This window comes from Eucalyptus grandis, chromosome 1, assembly GCF_016545825.1.
Source record: "Eucalyptus grandis isolate ANBG69807.140 chromosome 1, ASM1654582v1, whole genome shotgun sequence".
In the NCBI taxonomy this organism is placed as follows: Eukaryota; Viridiplantae; Streptophyta; class Magnoliopsida; order Myrtales; family Myrtaceae; genus Eucalyptus; species Eucalyptus grandis.
In genome coordinates, this window is record NC_052612.1 from 16,711,349 (window position 1) to 16,733,906 (window position 22,558).

At 42.7% G+C, this 22,558-nt stretch overlaps 1 long non-coding RNA gene across 1 annotated transcript; it reads left to right on the forward strand.

The window, feature by feature from the left end:
* Positions 1-17,804: 17,804 nt before the first annotated feature.
* Positions 17,805-22,085, forward strand: LOC104435873. Its single transcript, XR_005549401.1, has 7 exons — positions 17,805-18,281; positions 19,100-19,316; positions 19,422-19,687; positions 20,007-20,312; positions 20,426-20,693; positions 20,840-21,097; positions 21,482-22,085. It is a non-coding gene; the product is annotated as an uncharacterized LOC104435873 (long non-coding RNA).
* Positions 22,086-22,558: the final 473 nt, after the last annotated feature.

Sequence of the window (22,558 nt, forward strand, 5' to 3'; positions counted from 1 at the left end):
ATTATATGAGCAATGTGAATGAGGAAATAAACATGCACATGATATCCCAAGAGACAACATACAACAAATCACCACAGGCACATTATATGACAAACTTGTACTCGAATTTCCACGGTATGTGAATAGAGGAATCGAGCCTGACTAAATCACCACAGGCATTGGCATGTGCAACGAAGAATTGGTGATCAACTAAGCTCTACTTTCCGTAGCAACCTCATCCTATGGCAGATGCGCCTACTTTGTCTTTTATGGTCTTTCTCGATCGTTTTGCGTTGCATTGTACCATGCACGAGAAGAAGCAACACTAAGGCCTCAAAAACAGTAAATACTAAGCAAAATGAATTCTTCGTCAATACTTTTTCCCAGTTCTCCCATGTTATCATGTTTTTAAGTATGAAACTGCAAAATTCGGCCCAAAAAGGGCATGGAACCTCAAAAGGAACATTTAGCGGAAGAAAGATAGTTGACCTCATTATACATTTTCTGGATTGAACTGACTGGAACCAAGGATCTATCTTGTTTGCATTTGTCTCAGTTTATAGTTTTCATTTTAGTTCCCAAATTCTCAACAATGCCCACTACAAATTTGGGGTATATTTGATGCGGTCTTTTGTTTTGACTTTCTTTTCTTTTCTTTCTTTCTACAGGGAAAGTATCACAAAGCAATCTCACGTTTTTAATATCATATTAATTTACACCTTGAGTTTTGCAAACCCAAAAAAAGCATTCCAATTGCATCTAACATTTGGTCCTACTTACGAAATTGTCTTTCTTTCCTTCCAATTTTGTCCCTTCCACCGTTACAAATTCACTCACAGTAAAAACTCACTTACCCAAAATCCTAACTGTTGACACCTAATTTAGATTCAATTTTTAGAAAATGAAAGATTAGAGGGAAATTTTGAAAAGAAATTTTGAATTCAAAATAATTCAACAGCCGGATTTTGGAGCCATTTCTTTGTTGGAGAAGTTGAGCAAAAATCTCCACCGGCGAGAGGTTGAGCAAAAATCTCCACCGGCGAAACAAACTCGAATTTTCACTTTATAAATAGAGGGGTTCTTCTTCACCTTTCGAGGGGAGCTTCTCTTCATTGTTCGTCCAAAAAAATAGCAAATTGAAGAGAAAAAGAGAAGAAGTACAGTGGCAGAAAGATAATGGGAGGAAGTCTTCGGTAGAGGGCGAGAGAGACAAGTGAGAGAGAGTGTCGGTGAGAGAGAAAGAAGGAAAAGTACAAAAAAAAAGAGGAGAAAAGAGCGAAAGTGTAATCGGCAGGGAGATTGGACGTTTATCGTTCATCCTTTTCCCTGCACTCACCGAATTTGCTGCTCACATACCGACAGCTCCTCCTCACCGGTGCACCGCCGTGCCCGCACCTCCTGCGCCATTGCATTCACCCAGCCCGCGCCTCCGCCGCTGCCAGACGACCGGCTCCCGACCGCCGGCCCCGGCTCCTCCCCAGCCACCGGTTCCGCTTCTGTTTCACTCCCTGCCAACCCAGCGCCCGACGTGCCGACGCTGTCCGGAGCTGAAGACCAGCGACGACGTCCCTCGCCGCCTCACCGCAACCTGAGGCCAGCGAAGCCGCGCTGCCCTCGCCTGCCCGGGCTCCCGTTGCCCGATCTCTTCGCCGCCCGCATTGCGCCTCTCCGAAGCTCCGAACCTGTGCCTTTCCCCGCCACCTCCGTCCACGTAAGCCGGCTCGTTTGCCGTCGCTTGCCGCCCGCACTCGCGTGCCTCCGGTTCGTTGTTGCCGAGTCCCGAGCGACCACCACCGGCGCTCTGCGGACCCACGCTTGCCACTGTTTTGCCGCTCCGATCTCTCGCTGTGACTTGGCCACGACACTGTTCCGCTAGCCCGCGCTGCTCCGTCTCCGCTCGGTGCACGACGCCCTGCAAAGACCTCCGTCCGCGACCACCCGGTGCCTCGCGCCCGAGCCCGAGCACCTTGCCGCTATGGCACCACCACCACCGTTGCTTCCCCCATTTCGCTCGCTGGTCTGGTTGAGTTCCGCTCTTGCCGGAGCTCCGACGACCACCCCAGCTCCGGTCACCAAGACCCATCACCCTTGGCGAGCCACCATCGCAGCCTCAGCCATTATCGCTTCCTTGCCATTTCTTCAAGTCCACCTTGAGTTAGACTAGGTAAATTTTTAGGTATTTGGTTTCATAGTTTTTATTTGTTTACTTTTTATATATTCTAACTTGATTTGTTTTGATTTATTTTTATCATTAGGAAATTTGTCATATTAAGTTATGATAATTAAAAATATTGACCCGCGAGACGTCGGGTTAGATTTTTGATTATTTCGACTTTTTATGGCAAAATTCATGAATTACTTTGCACCATTAATTCATATTAAAATGCCATTGATTTATATGGATGGATGTTTATTTTGGCATGTTATTATTATTTGCTCATCACATATTATGCATCATATTAGGTATTTAGGTCTATACACATATCACATTTGAATGCAACGCATTTTAGTTTTTTTTTAAGATTCATGTAGAATTAGGATGATTTTCCTTTAATAAAACCAAAACACAAAAAAACAAATATAAAAAAAAAAATCCAAAAAATATTAGGTACATGCTAGTTAATTTGCATAATAGGTTTAATTAGAATTTGTTTATTAGTAAAATATTGTCATATCTAGAACTTAGGTACTTAGGTCCATGCACATTTCATATTAAAGCAACATACTTAGACATTTTTAGATTAAGTCAATTTTCATTTAATAGAACAAAAAGATGAACAAAAATGTTATGCATGCCATATGAGTTATAGTTTTAAAAGAAAATGCTAAAAGATAATCATTGCACCATTAAGTTGTTTTCTTTTTAATAAAAAACATTATGTCATTAAAAAAAATAAAAATAAAAAGATCATTTCCTTGGTTAGTTAATAGGTTAATTCATAATTAATCTCATATCATCATTATTTAGCATAGGTTGCATATCTGCATTAAAAATGAATCATCATTAAAATAAAATCAAAAAAGAGCATGCATATAGAAATACCATGTCATTTATCCCATATCATGTAGCACATGCATATTTAGGATTATAAAAATTAGATTGCATACATATAGTGATAAGTTTAAGTCATACCATATGAATTGCATCTCGCATGTCATTAAAATAAATTCATGCATATTAAGTTTAAATTAAGATTGCATATAATTAACATTTTAAAAAGAAAAAAAGAAAAATTAGGTGTCATGACATTTAGAAATCATGTTTAGGGCATGCATTTTTATTAGCATTTTTTTATTGAATGTTATTTTATTGATTGTGCACCCGCATGACCACCATTTGCATGTTAGTAGCTTAAGTTTAAATTAATCAACATTGCTTGCAAAATATTTTTAAAATAAAAGGTACCGAAAGGGCGTTAGACTAATCTAGCGTAACCATGTCCCCGGACCTATTGAATCTCTGGTTCGCAATAGTAAAGTATTCTCCCATACTTTACTTGGGTTTCTAACCAACCCTAATTGGTTAGTGGCGGCTCCAAATTGAATATAATTGCATGTTTAAATAGATTAATTTCAAGTCGCGATTGGTAGGACTTGGGAGGGTCCGAGCCAAGTCTTAGGACTTAGTAATCCATTAACCTAAACTTTAGGATTGCCCCTGAAAATTTAGGTCGCGACAGCTTGGCGACTCCACTGGGGACAAAGTTAAAACTCATAGTGGACATAGGCCTGTTTTATTTTTTTAAGAAAAATATTTTGTTTGGCAGCATGGAAATAAGGTACGCTCCTAACATGAAGTGTTAAATGTTTTTGCAGATGGGAGGTATAAGGGGAGTAGTCGTTTGCTAACCCTTGTTTTGCAGTTGGAGTTAAGGATGAATGGTTGAATTTAAATTATAGAAGTATTGTTTGCAATTAAACTGTTGTGCATGTTTTATTGTTTTTAGCACTACACTATTGCACATACAACCCGCTGCCGGACACAGGCTGCGATAGGATTCTTAGGATGGTGTTGAGAATGATACTTCCTCTAAAGCGAGACCGCTATATAGAGGTTGACCTTCTCTTCCCCGAAAGTTCTTCATGGTGTCGAATGTGTTTGTCAATATCCGCGAGACTGCGTGATATTAGACATTCCATTCGACTGAGCCGGAGTTAGGAGGACCTGACACGTTAATGCGAGACTGCAACGGTCAGATCATCCTCTTAGCTCCATTTTGTTAAGCCATCTAGATAGAAATCGAGCATCACATCTCATACGTGTGTCTATGTGATTGTCATCTCTTCCCAGTAAAAGTAAGTTGTTTAAATTCTCACTATTGCAATTTACTTACTTGCAATTTCGTTGGTCCATGACATTAGGTTTCGTCGTCGGTCTTATTTTATATGCAATGGGGAGATCCGATGTTCAATTCGTTCCAACTCCCAAGATTGAGCTCAGAGGGTGGTGGAACAATTTAAATAAAGAAGGTCAAGAATATGTGGAGTCGATCTGGGACGGCTCATCCCCCTTTTGGATATCGGAGTCCATAGTGGTGTTTTGCAAGCTATATCACACTTTTGGTGTCCCGAGATGGCTACATTTATTTTCGGTAAGAATGAGCTAACTCCAACATTGGAAGAGTATAGCATCATCATAGGAATGCCCCTTGAGACTGAACTTGTTAAGCCACCTCTTGGTATGGAACCCACATCAATTTTATCTCAATTTTTAAGAATTAAAACTGATGAGGTTAAGAAAGTTTTGAAAGCTAATTGTAATGCATGCCCTTTCTCCTTTTTGGCTAATCATTTTTTAAATCAGTCTTCAATGCGCCAAAAGGGTAGGATATTCATCTTAGCATTCTTTGGACTTATAATATTTCCTCATCGAAGAAATGCTATTAATCCTTCGATTGCATGGGTGGTCGACAAGCATGTGCTGGCATGAATTTTATAAACATGATCTTAGCTGAGACATTTTTATCCCTCAACCGTTTTAAACAAAATGGAGAAAAAGTCATGAATGCCTCTCCCGAGCTTTTTACAGATTTGGTTTCTTTCTCACATGAAGGAGTTTGGTCATTTCATGCGTCGAGGTGAAATTGATGATTCTTGTTACCCAATAAAGAGATTTTCAATCTTAGAAAAAAGTATACCGGAAAATCATTTTCCGATTGGGTGACTTTTCTTAAAAATCCAGATCTCAAGGGCTTCCTATGGTATGCTAAATGGTTCCATGTTAGCGTGGCTCGTTTCTCTCACAAGACAGATAACCCAATTCCACTGATGGGAATTACTGGTGCAACATCTTACTATCCTTATAGAGTGGCCCGCCAGTATCGAGTGCTTCAAGATATCCCACCTCCTCTCGAGTGGATCTGTTTCAAGCCCGCTTCGTGCACAAGGATCACAAATACCTCGATGAGATCGAGCATCTTGAAAAATGCATGTTAAGAATGCCATCCGGAAAAATAGTGGTGCCTAGAAGATTGAAAGGAAATGAGAAGATTTTTCATGCCTCGGATTATTATATCCATCATCACGAGATCCCTCAAGCTCTACTTCCCGTGATACCCGAAGTGACCATGAAGCCCACTCGTAAAGCACAAATTGAAAATCTTGAAGAAACGGGTGGAAAGGAAAGAAGCTCGTATTTCTGAGTTGGTTCGACAGAACAAGAAGCTTCAAAGACTTGTGATCTCCCAATTGTATATAGAAAAGAGTCGCTAGATTTAAGAGTTTAATTCAAGCTTTATGATGTTATTTCAATTTCTTAGATTGATGTTTTAGGAATTTAATTTCCTAGGGAGTTATGTTAGCATTTTAAGTTGATGTCTTTGGAATTTGATTTCACTTAATAAAATAAGCGATTGACCGTTGTCATGGACCAATCTCATTTGTTATGATACTTACCGTATTATTTTACATTGATAGGTGACAACACGGCTCACCCAAGATCGCCAATTCGTACTCGTTCTAGAGCAACAATGGCTGATAACACCGAACAAGTGCGTGTTGCCGAACAAGCTCGTATCGCCACCCTCGAAACGGAAATGAAGCAAGTCTTGAATGTTCTTGAGCAGCTTTCTAAGCAAATCGATTCTCTTCAAACAAACACTGCTCCACCAGCTCCGCAAGTCGAAGTGGTGTTACCACAACATGCTCCTGTGGTTGATCCAAAAGATAAAGGCAAGAATACGACTGCAGTTGGGCCATCAAGCTCTAAGGATGTCTCAAGGGAGAAAATTACTGACGTGCCTCAAATTGTTGTTGATGAGGAGGTACAAGTGATACACTCGGCTGTACCGAAGACATAACAAGAAAACGCATGGCGAAGATCGAGGAGAAACTCAAGCAGCTGCGGGGTTCGTTTATCCAAGGCCCAACTGATTTGTCCCACTATGCAAAGGTCAAGATGCCGAAGAAGTTCAAAATGCCGGACTTTGAAAAGTATGATGGGACCTCTTGCCCAAAGATCCATTTGCAGACGTATGTGGTCAGGATGACCCAATATGTTGATAACATCCCCTTGATGATTCAACAATTTCAGGCAAGCCTGACAGGACCGGCACTACAGTGGTACATTATGAAGAAAATTAATCTTCTGGAGACTTGGGAGGATTTGACCGATGCCTTCTTTAAGCAATATAAGTATAATATTGATGTCACTCCATCTCGAGAGGATTTACTTCGCACTGAGAAGAAGAGGACGAAATCTTTCAAGGCATATGTCACGAGATGGAGGACCGTAGCTGCTCAGATTACTCCAGAGCCGACGTAAAAGAGTTGATGGATTTGTTCATGAAGACACTCCCGCCCGAATATCGAAATCGGATGTTAGGATCGATTGCAGTCGTTCAATCGCCTAATCCCCGTTGGCGAGCGAATTGAAGTAGCATTGCGTGATGGATGGGCGTCTGATCAAACCAGCTCGTATAGGAGAGTCTCAGTGAAGAAGGATAAGGAGCCTGTAGCGGAAATTAATGCAGCTTATGTTCAACCCCCTCGCCCGTCTTGAACACTCAACAGGAGGAGCGCGACCATTCTTCAGCCGCGAAGAGCTCTTCCAAGCGTCAATTTACGCCTCTTCCTAAACCATTGTCTAAAGTCTTGCCAACCCTTCAGAAGAAAGGATTACTCGCCAAGGAGCCTAAGCGATCTAATCCTGAGCATTTCCCCAACTACGATCCTTCTAAGACATGTGCTTACCATATGGGGGAGGTAGGGCATTCTATTGATGATTGCTATACACTGCGACACAAAATCCAGAATCTGTTGGATGCCAAGGTGGTTTCATTCCGTGATGCACAGCCAAACATCCAAAATAATCCACTCCCTGATCACCCAGAAGTCAGAAACGCCATTTTCAGTTTTGATGCTAGTCGAAAGAGGAGCTTGAGAGTACATGTGAACGATGTTTATAATGGTTTAGTTCGAGCTGGATACTACTCAGATATAGAGGAGCCTACTATGTCTCAGAAGGTACAAAGAGTTAAGGCAATGTCCGAGAAGGGAGTGATTGTCTATGCGGATCCTGCTGACACCGTTTCAACTATCACTCCAATCATTATTGATCTGGAAGAGGAGTCTTCTGATTTTGAAGATGAGTTTGCTGGTTTAAACATTGGAGCTAACGATCCCCTAGCTTTTGACATGCCACCGTTGGAAGATGCGTCGGATGAAGATGGTTTAATCATCAACGATATGCCACCATCTGTGATGAAGAATTGATTCTTGATGTTACGCAACCCTATGCTTACACGAATAATAAGGCGGTACCATGGTGTTATGATGCGGAAATCGATGTGGTCACTCGATCAGGACGCACTTACGCTCAGGCCAACTCACAACCCGTCAAGCCAATCACTGATGAGGAGGCTAAAGAATTCTTAGCAGTAATTAAGGCAAGCGAGTATAGCGTAGTGGACCAACTTCGTAAATGCCAGCACAAGTCTCCATATTAGAGTTACTTTTGACATCGGAGAAACATCAAAAAGCCTTGATGAAAGTCCTTAACGAAGTACATGTCCCAGTCCATTGAACCCGAGAAGTTGGGAGAATTCGTGGGGGCCATTTTGTTAAACGACTAGATTACTTTCTCGATGATGAAATCCCGGATGAAGGAAGAGGACACAAAGAAAGCCCTTTATATCTCAACCAAGTGTCGAAATACCTTGGTGTCCCGTGTGCTCATAGATAATGGATCGGCTTTAAACATATGCCCTCTGCAACTCTAAACGTCTTGGGTATGATTTGGGGAAAATTCGCACGGCTAAAACCTCTGCTCGAGCATTTGATGGAACCAAAAAGAAGCAGTTGAGAAGTTGATTTAGACTTGCAAATAGGGCCAAAGTGTTATTTAATGCAGTTTTTCGGTCCCGGACATACCTACACAGCCTTCAACTTTTTGTTAGGTCGTCCATGGCTTCATGCAAAGCGGGCGGTTTCTTCAAGTCTTCACCGAAAGTGAAGTTCGTGACGAAAGGGAAGCTTATTACGCTTCGAGGAGAGGATGAGTTCAAGATTTATCATGAGACGGCTATCCCTTATATTGAGCCGGATTGCAAAGAAGAATCCAGTTTTCAAGCATTTGAGTTGGTTTCGACCATTCATATCTCTCGAAGGCACCGCCCTACCCACTCCAAAGTTATCAAAGTCAGCGATCATGGTAGGCAAGACCATGATCGGGAGCGGTTTTGTTCCAGGTAATGGTTTAGGCCGACATGGTCAAGGCACTCGCCAACCAATTGAGGCCGGGCGAAATTCATATACTACTGGATTGGGCTATCGTGGTAGAGATGGACGATCCTGTAAAGGAAGAGGAAGAGGACAAGGACGAACTGGCTTCGTTATACCCCATATTAGGTCCACATTCCCTGGGCCTGCGAAAATGATGCATGAGGAAGAAGGGGCGATCGATACCTGTGTTCAATACCCCAAGCCTCCAGGTGTTGACATTGATGTTATTCTGTCGGATGGGGAGAAGCGAACAAGCGCCTGCACACCATTCGATCCACTGGAAAAGACGACGCACTCGGAGGAATGGCCGAATTATTCAAAGAGAATTTCGTGTTTGCCATCGGCGAAGTTCGAGAGTAGGAGAATTTTAATTATTTGCACACTCCTTTACGCAGGAGTTTTTATTGCTTTCCGTATTTGCATTTTCATTCCTAGGTTTTTTTATCATTTCAATAATGTAATTTGCTTTTTCATCCAATAAAATTTTCATGTTTTGAGGGCATGTTGAAGTACACCAAACCGGCCCGGTGATGATATCCAGCCGATAAAAGAAAAGAAAAATCCAAGGAGAATTCTGAGGCCTGGGCTTCATCATGCTTCCTCGTGTCAAAAATTTTAAAATAAAAGGGGTTTTCGCCAAAGAATTTCGTAAAAAGAATTTCAAAAAATCTGGGTGACCCTTTTTGTTTTTCTGATCCATCTACATTCCGTTTCAGGGATGATCGTATAGCATGCAAAGGCATAGAAATGATCCAATCCAATGCGACATATGCCAATAATAACGATCCCGAAGACTCGATCAAAGATTCCATTGAGGTGCAACGTAACTGGGAGCAGCACGAAAAAGCCAAGGCTCTCGCATCCGAGCAAACCGTCACTATTAATTTAGGTGACACTGAAGAAGCCAGAGAGGTGAAAATTGGGGCAAGTCTCCCTAAAGATGAGACCAAGCACTTAATTCAGCTACTGAAGGAATATCAGGATATCTTTGCATGGACCTATGCTGATATGCCTAGTTTAGACCCGTCAATTGTGGAGCATTGCCTACCTACTAATCCGAATGTGCCACCTAAGAAGCAAAGGTTGCGGAGAACTAAGCCCGAGCTTTCAAAGAAGATAGAGGAGGAAGTGATGAAGCTATTGAAGGTGGGATTCATTGAAGTCTCACAATACCCCGAATGGGTAGCCAACATTGTTCCAAAGAATGAAGAAGGACGGTCGGGTTCGAGTTTGTGTTGATTATCGGGATCTGAACAAGGCTAGTCCGAAAGATGATTTTCCGTTACCACACATAGACGTCCTTGTGGATAGTACCGCTGGTTTTGAACTATTCTCATTTATGGATGGTTTTTCCGGATACAATCAAATAAGGATGAAGGAGGAAGACAAGGAAAAGACTGCCTTTATCACCCCATGGGGAACCTTTCATTATAAGGTTATGCCCTTCGGACTAAAAAATGCCGGGGCAACTTACCAGCGAGCCATGATAGCACTGTTTCATGACATGATGCATCAAGAAGTTGAGGTCTATGTTGATGATATGATCGCAAAGACTCGACTTGGAAAAAGCCACGTCGAGACCTTGAAGAAGCTGTTTGATTGGCTCCGTGAGTTCAAGCTTCGACTAAATCCCGCTAAGTGCGTGTTCGGAGCAACATCTGGTAAATTACTTGGATTCATTGTGAGCAGTAAAGGGATTGAAATCGACCCGGCTAAAGCTAAGGCCATTTGTGAGCTGCGACCTCCATCAACAATGAAAGAAGTTCGGAGCCTTTTGGGAGGTTGAATTACATTGCTCGATTCATTTCTCAACTTTCCGAAACCGCCAAGCCGTTCTTCAAGCTTCTAAAGAAGAATGCACGAGTCAATTGGGATGATGAATGTCGAGAAGCGTTCGACAAGTTGAAGTGTTACTTGATGAATCCACCAATGCTTGTCCCGCCATCACCGGGGCATCCTTTAATTCTCTACCTCACCATTCATAATGAGTCACTAGGGGCAATGTTGGCTCAAGAAAGTCCCGTTGACAGAAAAGAACAAGCCATTTATTACTTGAGCAAGAAGTTCACTGTATCAGAGCTGAAGTATCCTGATGTCGAAAAGACTTGTGCGGCTTTGGTGTGGGTATTGCATAGATTGCGACAATACACATTGCATCACTAGACTTTCCTCGTGACTGAGAACGACCCCATCAAGTACTTACTTGATCGACCCGCTTTGGTGGGTAGGATGGCCAAATGGCAAATTTTAATTTCCGAATTTGATGTGCAATTCATGCCACAAAAGTCGGTTAAGGGACGAGTGATCGCTGACCTATTGGCCGAGAATTCAGGAATCTCTAATGACAATGATAGTCTCCTTGATGACCGTGTCTTGAATGTGAATGAAGACTTGTGGAAGATGTTCTTTGATGGAGCCGTAAACTTGTCCGTTCTGCATCAAGCAGTTTGATATCCCCAGACGGACAACACCATCCAGTGGCTGCAAAATTGATATTCCCATGCACTAACAATGTGGCTGAGTATGAAGCTTGCATCCTCGGGCTTCAGGCTGCAATTGATATAGGCGTGGACAAGTTAAAAGTGTTCGGAGATTCCACGCTAATCATAATGCAGACCATAGGTGAATGGAAGACCAAGGAAGCCAAGTTGCTCCCATACCACAAGTATTTAGAAGACCTGGTGGAAAAGTTCGAGGAAGTTTCGTTCGAGTACTTGCCAAGGTCTCATAATCAATTTGCAGACGCACTTGCAACGTTGTCTTCTATGTTGCAAGTCACTGATGGGTTAGAGGTTGAGCCTCTGAAAATAGAGGTTTTGCCGAAGCCAATTTATTGCATGGTAGTGACAGAGGAACCAGATGGAAAACCATGGTACCATGACATCATGACCTATATTCAAAAGCGAGAGTTCCTGTAAGGTAGCAATCCAAATGACCGAAAGCATCTCATGAAACTTGCCTCCAAATTCTTTATTAGTGGGGATACATTGTACAAACGATCCTTCGACTCTCTGTCCTACTTAGATGTGTCAATGCTAAGGAAGCCACTCAGTTGATGGAAGAAATACATGAAGGAGTGTGTGGTCCTCACATGAGCGGCCACATGTTAGCAAAGAAGATTATGAGACTAGGCTATTTCTGGCTGACCTTAGAGACTGATTGCATTCAACATGTCCGGAGTTGTCACCGTTGTCAGATTTATGGAGACAAGATAAATGTTCCTCCAAATGAGCTGCATCAATTGTCAGAATCATGGCCTTTTTCGATGTGGGGCATCGATGTAATCGGCCCAATTAATCCGAAAGCCTCGAATGGTCATCGTTTCATCCTTGTCGCTATCGATTATTTCACAAAATGGATAGAAGCAGCATCCTATGCAGTTGTCACCGCAAAGAATGTCATGAAATTTATGCGGAAGGATATTATTGCCCGTTATGGCGTGCCTGAAGCCATCATCACAGATAATGGGACAAACCTAAACAACAAACTTGTCAATGATTTGTTCAAGGAGTTCAAAATCCGTCATTTGAATTCATCGCCCTATCGCCCTCGGATGAATGGTGCAACTTGAAGCAAGAAATAAAAACATCAAGAAAATTCTGGCAAAGACAGCTGATAATTATCGTGACTGGCATGAGCGGCTTCCTTATGCTCTGATGGCATATAGGACTTCAGTTCGTACTTCTACTGGGGCAACTCCTTTTTCTCTGGTATATGGCATGGAAGCAGTTCTGCCGGTTGAAGTAGAAATCCCTTCTCTAAGAGTATTATCTCGCCTAAGCCGACGGAAGCTGAATGGGCACAACAGAGGTATGACCAACTCAATTTGATTGATGAAAAGCGATTGAAGGCCATATGTCATGGTCAATGTTATCAACAGCGGGTGGCCAAGTCCTTTAATCGGAAGGTTCGCCCAAGGTGTTTCAAGGTCCATGATTTGGTGCTACGCAAGATGCTACCAATTATCCTTGATCCTCGTGGCAAGTTCACTCCAAATTACAGTGGGCCATACATCGTGAAGAAAGTACTTCCCGGAGGTGCTTTAATCTTAGCAGAAATGGATGGGCGTGAATTCACAAATCCTGTAAATTCTGATGCTGTAAAGAAATACTACCCATAAATAAAAGGGGCTCGTAAAAACCTTTTCCTCACTCAAAGTTGGTCAAATCTCTAGTATATAATGTTGCATGTTTTATTTTTGCAGGGGGGCAAAGAATGGATATGAGCAACAGTGTCTTTAAGGTACCGCTGTGAGCTCCCTTGCAAAGAGGGGCAAGACACAGACACTTAACATCTTTGACTTTATCTTTTGATGTGCAAGAATAGAGCATGGCATTTTTATCATTATAGAATGATTTCACATGATATTGAACAATTCATCAATTCTACTTGAAATTTATCAAAATGGATAATTCAGTGAAGGATGTTGAGTTACTTGAACATGTTAAATGATGCTAAATGCGGCGTGAAAGGCAAGCCTAATCCCATACACAGTCCATTGTCTATACATTGTGAGGTGAGTATGGAAACATTTTGTGTTTCAAGATGAAGAGTTTTCTTGCATGAAGTACGACAACTAAAAAGACGAGGGGCAGTTCATTTCTCTACAATGAACCCTTGTTTAATCCTTCTTTGAGCCCAAATACTTGAAGAATTTCTTTCATACTACCCCTGTCAAGAACCACCCCACATCGGGGCAAATGGAGGTAAGTTGACATTGAAGGAGAAGGAAAATGAGTTGAAATTTTCTTGCTTTCACTTGAATCAATCTTCAAGTTGTGCTATTACATTGAATTCATGTGATAATTTAAGTGCCTTAGGATGACGAAGAGCAGTTCTTTCTTTATCCTACACACTTATATCCTTTGCATAGCCCACTTGAGCCTATGAATTCATTTCATGTCAAACCCCAGTTGGTGATCATCCCCCACACTTTGGGCAAGATGAAAGACAATCATTCGAATAGCATGGTCTAAAATGCTGATGAAAGAAAACTGTGTGAGTCCAGAGAAATAAATGCAAAAAAATAAGGGGCAAGAAAAAGCAGTGTGTGCCTGGTAAAAGCAAGGCCAATGCCCGTGAAAAGAAGAGAGAAATGACTGATGAATTGGGGGGCATGAAGTAAGAATCAAAGGTACGTACCCATTGGATAACAATAAAAAAAGAACAAATAACAGATTGCGATAAGCTTCGACATGGAGTAAGAATCAAAGGTACGTACCCATTGGCGTCGTTCTGCAAATCGAAACCCGAAATATGCTTAGCCTTTGCTAGGGCACGCTTCCATTTTCGAATCTGTTCCTTGTCTCTCGCTTTCCTACACAACCTCTTGAAACCCCGCCCAAATTTTGTTCCGCTAAGTCAACTTCGAAAGTTCGGTTGCGTCCACGCCACGAAAAAATACTGGAATAACCACGTGGCCTTGTTTCTTGCGCTTTCTTCTGCACTTGAGGATCTGGACCAGCTCGTTCAGGCACCACTTGGAGTCGGCATAGTTCACGGAGAACAAGACGATGGCGAACCTCGCGTAGCGGATCGCTCTGAAGAGCTTGACCCTGATCTTTTCCCCAATGTTATCTTTGTCATCGTCGCTGGATCAGCAAAACTTATCCCGTTTTAGCCGGTGGAAGAGGTGCGATATGAAATTCCTCCTCACGTCCCGGCCTCTAAAACTCACGAATACGTCGTATTCCCATCTATGGGAAGAAGAAGAAGGCATGGTTTTGGTCTTGTTGAAGAAATCAGTGCCTTTTATTCATCCTTCCTCACTATTCAAGAGGCAGCTCCTGGACGTGCCTCTTGCCTCTGTAGCGCCGGATGTCCTTCAATCTCCTTGTGAGGAGCGCATTGAACCGGCTCTGCATCAACAAAACACGAAAAAGGACGCTAAGAAGGAGGGCGGAGGCGGATGACCTCGAGATCCGGCAGCTGCGACCGGCGGGGGACGGTGGAAGCGGATCTGAGCTCGGGATGTGACCGGCGGGGGCTCTCAGGAGCGAGAGAGAGGGAGTGGTTCCTGGACGAGAGGTGCCGGAGGACGTGGAAGAGGCGTCGGATTTGAGCTCGGAATGCGATCGGTTGGGCTCTTGGGAGCGACAGAGGGAGCGGCTCCTGAAGGCAACAGTGGAGGCGGAGGCAACGTGTCGGATGCGGCGGATCCGAGAAGCTTTAATACGCGGCTTGAGTAGAAGAATTTAGTTGTTTATTTGTAAGAATTAAAATTAGAATTTTGAAATAATAAATATCCAATTGGTCCGGTTCTGGTGGTCATTTCTAACTCTAGAATCGGAACCGTACCAAAGTTCACCAGTTCTAATTTAAAAGTTCACCGATTCTAATCGTAAAACCGAAAACTGGATTGGTGCCCATGGAACCGGACCAAACTGGTTGGTTTGGCCCGGTCCTGGCGATTCTCTTGCTCACCCCTAATAGAAGAGAGAAAGAGAGAGTGTCGTGTAATTGAGGGGGGAAGGGGGGGCATTTTAGGCTAGGTAGCACCGACACGTGACACGACACGAGTGTCCGACACGACACGTCGACACGTCATTTCCAAAAAATAGAGAATTCCGACACGTTGCGACACGTTGTATATTAAATAAATATTTTTATTTTTAATTAATTTGATTCAAATTCATAAATAAATTAATTAATTAAAAAAGAGCCTATAATAAATTTACACTAATAATATTAACAAATCAATTCATTTGAAATTCGAAAGATATATTTATAGTTAATGCGAAATATTCTTTTAATTTTAACAAAATTTATCGATGAAACTAATAATTAATAAGAAATTAGAATCAATTTATTTAAATAAATTCATGATTTTCTACGGTGATCAAAATTTATCATTATTCAAAATTCAATACTTTTATTTTTCGAAATTATTTTTTAATTTCATTTATTTAATTTTCCGATTCAAAAACAATCCCCCAAATCCATCCCTCCTTCTGTTCGTCCTTTTCCCTCCACCTCAAGTTTATTTTACTTTTTTCCCTCCCCACCACTTGACAGTGACAGGTAAGCTGTCACTCCCCTCCCCTCACGCCTTTCTTATATTTTTTGGGTTTCTTTATGAAAAACCCTAGCGAGCCGCGAGCCCTCCTTTTCCTATTCCTCCTTGCCGCTCGCCGCACGACCCCTTCCCTCCTCTCCTCTTCCTCTCGTCGCCGATCCATCGCAACAGTGGCGGCCCTCGCCGCTCTCTCGGCCGTCTCTCGCCGTCGGTGGTCCTGATCCGTTCGTGGCTTCGTCTCGACGGCGGGAGTTTGCCTTCTCTCTTCTTTCTCTCTGTTCGGCTCTTTCTCTAGCCGTCTCTCGCCGTCATGGGCCGTCTCGCCGTCGCGGCTTCGTCTCACCGGCACTCGCGGCCTCTGCTCCCTCGCCCTCCCTCGCCTCCACCCTCCATCAGTCTTCCGGACACGCGTCGACACGCGTGTCGAGAAAAGTTGACCGCGTGTCAGAAAATCCGACACGCGTTGACCGCGTGTCCGACCATGTCCAAGCGTGTCGACGTGTCCGACACGTGTCGGACACGACACAGAAGCACGGACAGCATGTCCGTGCTTCCTAGATTTTAGGAGCGAGGAGAGAGAGCACGGTGGGCTGGAGCAACGCATGTCACCTATTGAATGGGCTGGAATTTTCACCCACTAGCATCCGTACCCAATATTTCCTCAATCGATAAAGAATGGCTAATACCTTGAAAAACCCCAAACCTGTACACTTTGTAACAAATTTACCTCAAACTATTTTTTTGACCATGAAAAACTCCAAACTGGTACACCCGTGACAAATTTACCCCAACCGATCATAAAAAAACATAAACTTGTACATTTATGACAATTTTACCCCAAATTAATTTATTTGACCGCAAAAAACCCTAAAGTAATAAATTTGTGACAAATACACCCTCCTCTAAATTGAATTAATACCATAAAAAAATCACAAAAATTGTAAATTGTGATAAACGGAACGTAAAATCGCAAATTGGTATATTAGTCAATTGTTACGTGTCATTTAACTTAATAATTTAACAATAAAATTTAACGAAAACTAATAGAGGGTAAATTTGTCACAAGTGTACCAATTTGGGATAAATTTGTCAAAGGTATACCAGTTTGGGGTTTTTGGTGGTAAAAAAAATAGTTTGGGGTAAATTTATCACATGTGTACTAGTTTTGGGTTTTTCAGGGTATTAACCCTAAAGAAAAAGCATATATTACAAACATTTCTCAATAATAGTGTCCCATATGCGCACCACGTGAATCCAGATGATTTCTAGATCTTCCATGAAATCCGACGAGCTTTTCGCCAGTTGAAGGAACTGTAAGTACTTCCCTTTCTCAATACCAATTGGCCCATGAGTTATTTTGTTGCTCTCGAGTTTGCGGTGAACACAACGAGGGCAACCCTGAGCGGCGAATCGCGTCGAGCAGCTTGGCTCGATGAAAACCCCAGTCTCCACTTTGTCATTTTCCCTGAAGTAGATGATCCCCGCCTGCCTCAGCGCGGGAAGAGGTGGGCCGCGAAGGTCTTCCTTATGTCCTCGCCCCTGAAGCTCACGAACACGTCGTACTTCCATTCGTGGGTCGAAGCAGAAGACAAAACGCATCGCCTGACTTCTTCGGTTCCCATGGGAGAGACTGCGAAGAAGCTCTAAACTTTTCGTTGCAGGCGACGCTTGAGAATGAGAGAGAGAGAACGCACGAGCGGTGAATGAGAGGGACAAGAAATCAAATCTCCGTCGAATGTCCGGAGCAGGTGGGGAGGGAGACTTCGTTTGTTCAAGAGTTCTTGAGGAGAGGACTTGGTCGCTCGAAAGATTTATGAGTTTGAATCCTCAAACCAGACCATGAACCCGTGAGAAAATATTGGGTACGTGTTATGCTCCAGCGTGTCAAACAAGAAGGCGCTGGGAGCGCGACACGTGTTCTCGTGGGACCCATAATTTCGGGCGCCATTTTGAAATTTTTTGTGTACTGTAGCTCGTGGAGAGAGGTTTTCTGTTGCGACTTCTTTCTTTGCGCCTCTCTACCCTCGCTCTCTCTCCCCGACGAAGTCCCTCTCTCTCTCTGCCCTCTCTCCTTCCGACCGGCGAACCACCGCGAGCAATCGACGAACCAGAAGAATACCGGCGAGAGGATCGCGAGCAACCGACCGGCGTGCTACCTCCCTCTCTCTCTGCCCTCCCTCTTTCCGACCGACCGGCATGCGACCTCCCCCTCTCTCTCTGCCCTTCCTCTTTCCGACCGACCGGCATGCGACCTCCCTCTCTCTCTGCCCTCCCTCTTTCCGACCGGCGAACCACCGCACCACCCCTCCGGCTCCAGATCTGGCCCCGACTCGTCCGTCCCCTGCTCTTTCTCTCCCCTTGCGTCTCTGTCTGCCCTCCCTCTCTTCGCGGCGAACCAGCGCGTGACCGGCGAACCACTAGCCTGAACACTGATAATGTTTAGTTTTTTCATCAGTTATTAATAAAATCTTATGTTCCTTATTCTTTTTTAGCAGACAAGTTCTGGGGATACCACTGGCATGAACACTGGAACTTCTTCGGACATTGGAAATGCAGGTTTACTTGGGTGAGTTCATTCTTCTTTAGCAGTGCATTGTGCTTACATGGCAAATTATTGTGGTTGGAAAGTAAAATGAAACGGCTTGGAGGCTCTCTTTGTCACTTTGATGGAAAAAGTTCATTCTTTTGTGATGCATATTAGTATTTATGCCTTGCACATCATACCATGTAGAAAAAGCGAAAATAATCCCAGCAGCAATCTAGGAAACAGATGTCTGTAGATGTTAATGGAAACAAGCAGTTTATTATCGTTTCAACAGTCCGAAATTAATTTTTCCCTGCAACCAGTCAAGGTTGATATAAATCCTTACACCGAAGAAAAAATAACAAATCGCCTGACCATGTCATCGATGCTTGTCTTTATTGATCATTCATGTGTGACACTAAGCCCCTGTTATACCTAAATTCTTTCAACATCAGACTAGAATACTTCCAACTTATGTGATAGTTATTTGACATTGTTTAAAATTTGGAAGATCTGATATTTGGATGAAGTTTTTCCTACTCCTGAGTTTGTGCTCTGGTTTATTGATTTTGCATGCGTGGGTCTATGTGCTGGCGCAAATGTGTCATAGACAGCTGATATCTCAATACGCATGACATGAATATCTCATTTTCGGGTTCACAACTTCTGGATAAATTTTTAAAATTGAAATTCTGCCACTTTCTTCCTTTAGGGTAGTTTCTGCAATGTTTTGTGGCTTTCGTTTTGTGGTAAGGTTAATATTTTCTTTTTGTGATTCATATGGGGGAAGACTGATTTGAGGATTCAGCTGGTAACCATTCTCTGATGAGATGTCTGACTTTGAGCTTTGGTTTTTATAGACAGTAGAATCTGTTGAGGCTCCCAAGAGGCCTACGCAAGTTCCTGATGCCATTAAGCATGGGGGATTTATTGCTTATGAGCGAAGGTGTTAAATATAGGGACCCTAATGTTCGGATGAACGATTGGAAGGAAGTCATGGAGGAGTCCAAACCAGGTCCCCTGTTAAAAACTCAGTCTGCCCGGTGCATGGACTGTGGCACTCCATTCTGCCATCAGGTAAGAGTTGTAATGATTTTATTTTATAATTGTGTCTGTGCGTATGTACGTATGTATTCTAGATGAATTTTATTGTTTATCTGTTCCTTTGGCTTTACTAAGCAGGAAAACTCTGGATGTCCTCTTGGAAACAAAATACCTGAGTTCAATGAGCTGGTATACCAAAATAGGTGGTAGGAAGCACTAGATCGACTGTTGGAGACAAATAATTTCCCCGAGTTTACAGGCCGCATGTGTCTTGCACTGTGTGAAGGCTCTTGTGTTCTTGGTATCATTGAGAATCCTGTTTCCATCAAATATTGAATACTCGATCATAGACAAGGCCTTTGAGGAGGGTGGATGGTGCCCCGGCCACCCCAGAAGAGAATAGGGTATGCTGTCTCTTTATTCAACAACATTAACTAGTCAATTATATCTGTGCTTTGCTTACTATGCTCTTGGAGAATATGATTGGTAGGCATTGCTTGAAAAGCTATGTCAAGGCTGTCCATTATGTTCCCTAGAGATGTTTCTTTTCTCGGGGGTTCCTGTTCAAGTTACATCCTTCCTTTCCTTAATTCACAATGCTTAAGAATTAGCCTGGTTTTCCATTGAGTCTTTTGGCTTAAACCAGTCAGATTTCAGGGTTGGTTGTGACAAAAGATGTTGCCTATTCTAAAGTTAATATCATCAATTTCTTTATGCGCTCAGGAAAAAAGTTGCGATTGTGGGAAGTGGACCGGCTGGATTGGCTGCAGCTGACTAGCTGAACAGGATGGGCCATTTTGTGATAGTGTATGAGCGTGGCGATCGAATTGGGGGCCTAATGATGTATGGTGTGCCAAACATGAAGACTGACAAAGTGGATGTAGTTCAACGGCGAGTTAACTTGATGGCTTAGGAAGGTGTCAATTTTGTGGTGAATGCCAGCATTGGGAAGGATTCATCATACTCTCTTGATAGGCTCCAAAAGGAAAATGATGCTATTGTTTTAGCTGTTGGCGCCACAAAACCAAGGTAAGTTCATTGTGACTTAACTTTGGGGACATGTTGTAGGAGTTTTTGCACCATGTTCTGGTTGATGAGAAAAGCGATATTTATGCTTGTGGATTGAATTTTCCTTCTTACAGGGACCTTCCTGTACCTGGACGCGAATTGTCAGGTGTTCATTTTGCCATGGAGTTCCTTCATGCAAACACAAAGAGCTTGCTTGACAGCAACCTTAAGGATGGTAACTACATATCTGCAAAGGGAAAGAAGGTAGTGGTCATTGGTGGAGGTGACACTGGCACGGATTGCATAGGAACATCTATCAGGCATGGCTGCTGTAGAATTGTAAACTTGGAGTTGCTTTCTAAGCCACTGGAGAAGAGGGCTCCAGGCAACCCTTGGCCACAGGTACAAATATTACATAAGTTACGTTTTCTCTTGACAACCACAGGAGTACTCTTGCTTATTCCATTATTCCATTATCGTTTATTTTATAGCATGCGCATTGTAATATTTGCTCACCGTTCTTTTCCTCTGTTCAATGCTGTTTATAGTGGCCTCGCGTCTACCATGTTGATTATGGCCACTAGGAAGCAGCAGCTAAGTTTGGGAAAGACCCAAGGTCTTATGAAGTGCTAACTAAGCAGTTTATTGGTGATGAAAATGGGGTCGTTAAAGGGCTTGAAGTAGTGTGTGTTAGGTGGGAGAAGGATGCTATTGGGAAGTTTCAGTTCAAAGAAATTGAGGGATCTGAGGAAATCATTGAGGCTGATCTGGTTTTACTGGCCATGGGATTCCTTGGTCCAGAATCGGTGAGTATTTGAACCGTTCTCTCATATTTGTCAAATAGTTGGAGCTGTGCTAAGAAATGATTTGGCATGGGAAAGTCAAATTTGCATGTAAATTAGTTGTTTTTCTTTCTGTCGTAACAGTATAACTTGGTTATTCAGTGTATGTGCTAAAGTAAATTTGATTGGCGTGTGGGCCTTTAGAGGCTTACTATTGCCCTAGGAAACCTTATATAATATGGAAAAGTCGAACTGGTTAAAAATGAAGAATGTGAAGATACCTTTTAACCCATACTTAAGTTTATGTGCATAGGGCTAGTGCCGGGTGGATGTAAATCTGTTCTCTTTTTCTGGATAGTTTATTGATAGCATTTGTGCCTGTTGTTTTTGCTGGTTTGCCCTTTCCAGACTATTGCAGACAAGTTAGGTCTAGAGAGAGATGGCAGGTCAAACTTCAAGGCTGACTATGGCCGGCTTGCGACCAATGTGGACGGAGTTTTTGCTGCTGGGGATTGCTGATGTGGTTAGTCTCTGGTGGTGTGGGCCATCTCCGAGGGAAGGCAAGCTGCGGTGCAGGTCGATAGATTCCTCATGCCAAAGGAGGAGGATCTCACCGTCGACCCTGAGGCATATATCTTCTTTCAAATTATTCAATACGGCATCAACTGCTAATTGTATCATGCTCGCCTGTGGGGGGAGCCATCTTCAAGTGCTTATTGTTCTTTTATGTATATAACAAGATTCTCATTGCCACCCAAAGTCACTTTTCATCATTGAGGCAATACTTTTGTCCGGGAAAAAGGTGGGTATAAAACAGAAAAAGCAGAGAACATCATTTTTTGTCATGTCCTTTCCACAGTTGCCCGTGTTGGATCAAAACAGGCATCTCGAATCTTTGATTCGTCTATTGTTATTTATTGTGCAGTATTTTGTTGTTTGATCACAAGAATGTAGCACTTTCAAACTTAATTCGGCATTTGAAGGTTGAATACAGAACATGGTCATTGGTCGAGCTTAAGTCGATGCCTTTATTACTGTTCCCACAATTCTCTTGCAAATTGTCAACAGGTCTCTCATCAACGCAAGGCTCTACGGAAAGCATTTCTTGCACGTCGATTAATTCTCTCACACTACTGATAATTGAAATGTGATGTTGTGTTCTTTGTATATCATCAAATTCAGACTCGACGGGGTTGAATTATTGCCACTTTTCGATTTCATACCAAGTAGAAGTCCCTTGGAGCGGCAGGTTTGCCAAGATCGGTAGGGCAGCGAGAGCTTGCCTTGCAAGGTAACCAACCACAGTTTGGATCAGAAACAAAATCAACACCTGTCGAGATCGTTTAATACTGAGCTTTGTTCTATCAAAGAAAGCTTAAGGTACTCGAACCTAAAACTGAAACATCATACTCCAAACATGAAACTGTTATTCATTCAAACCGACAATCCAGTAAGCAAAAAAGCTTTCCTTATGTTAGGTACTCC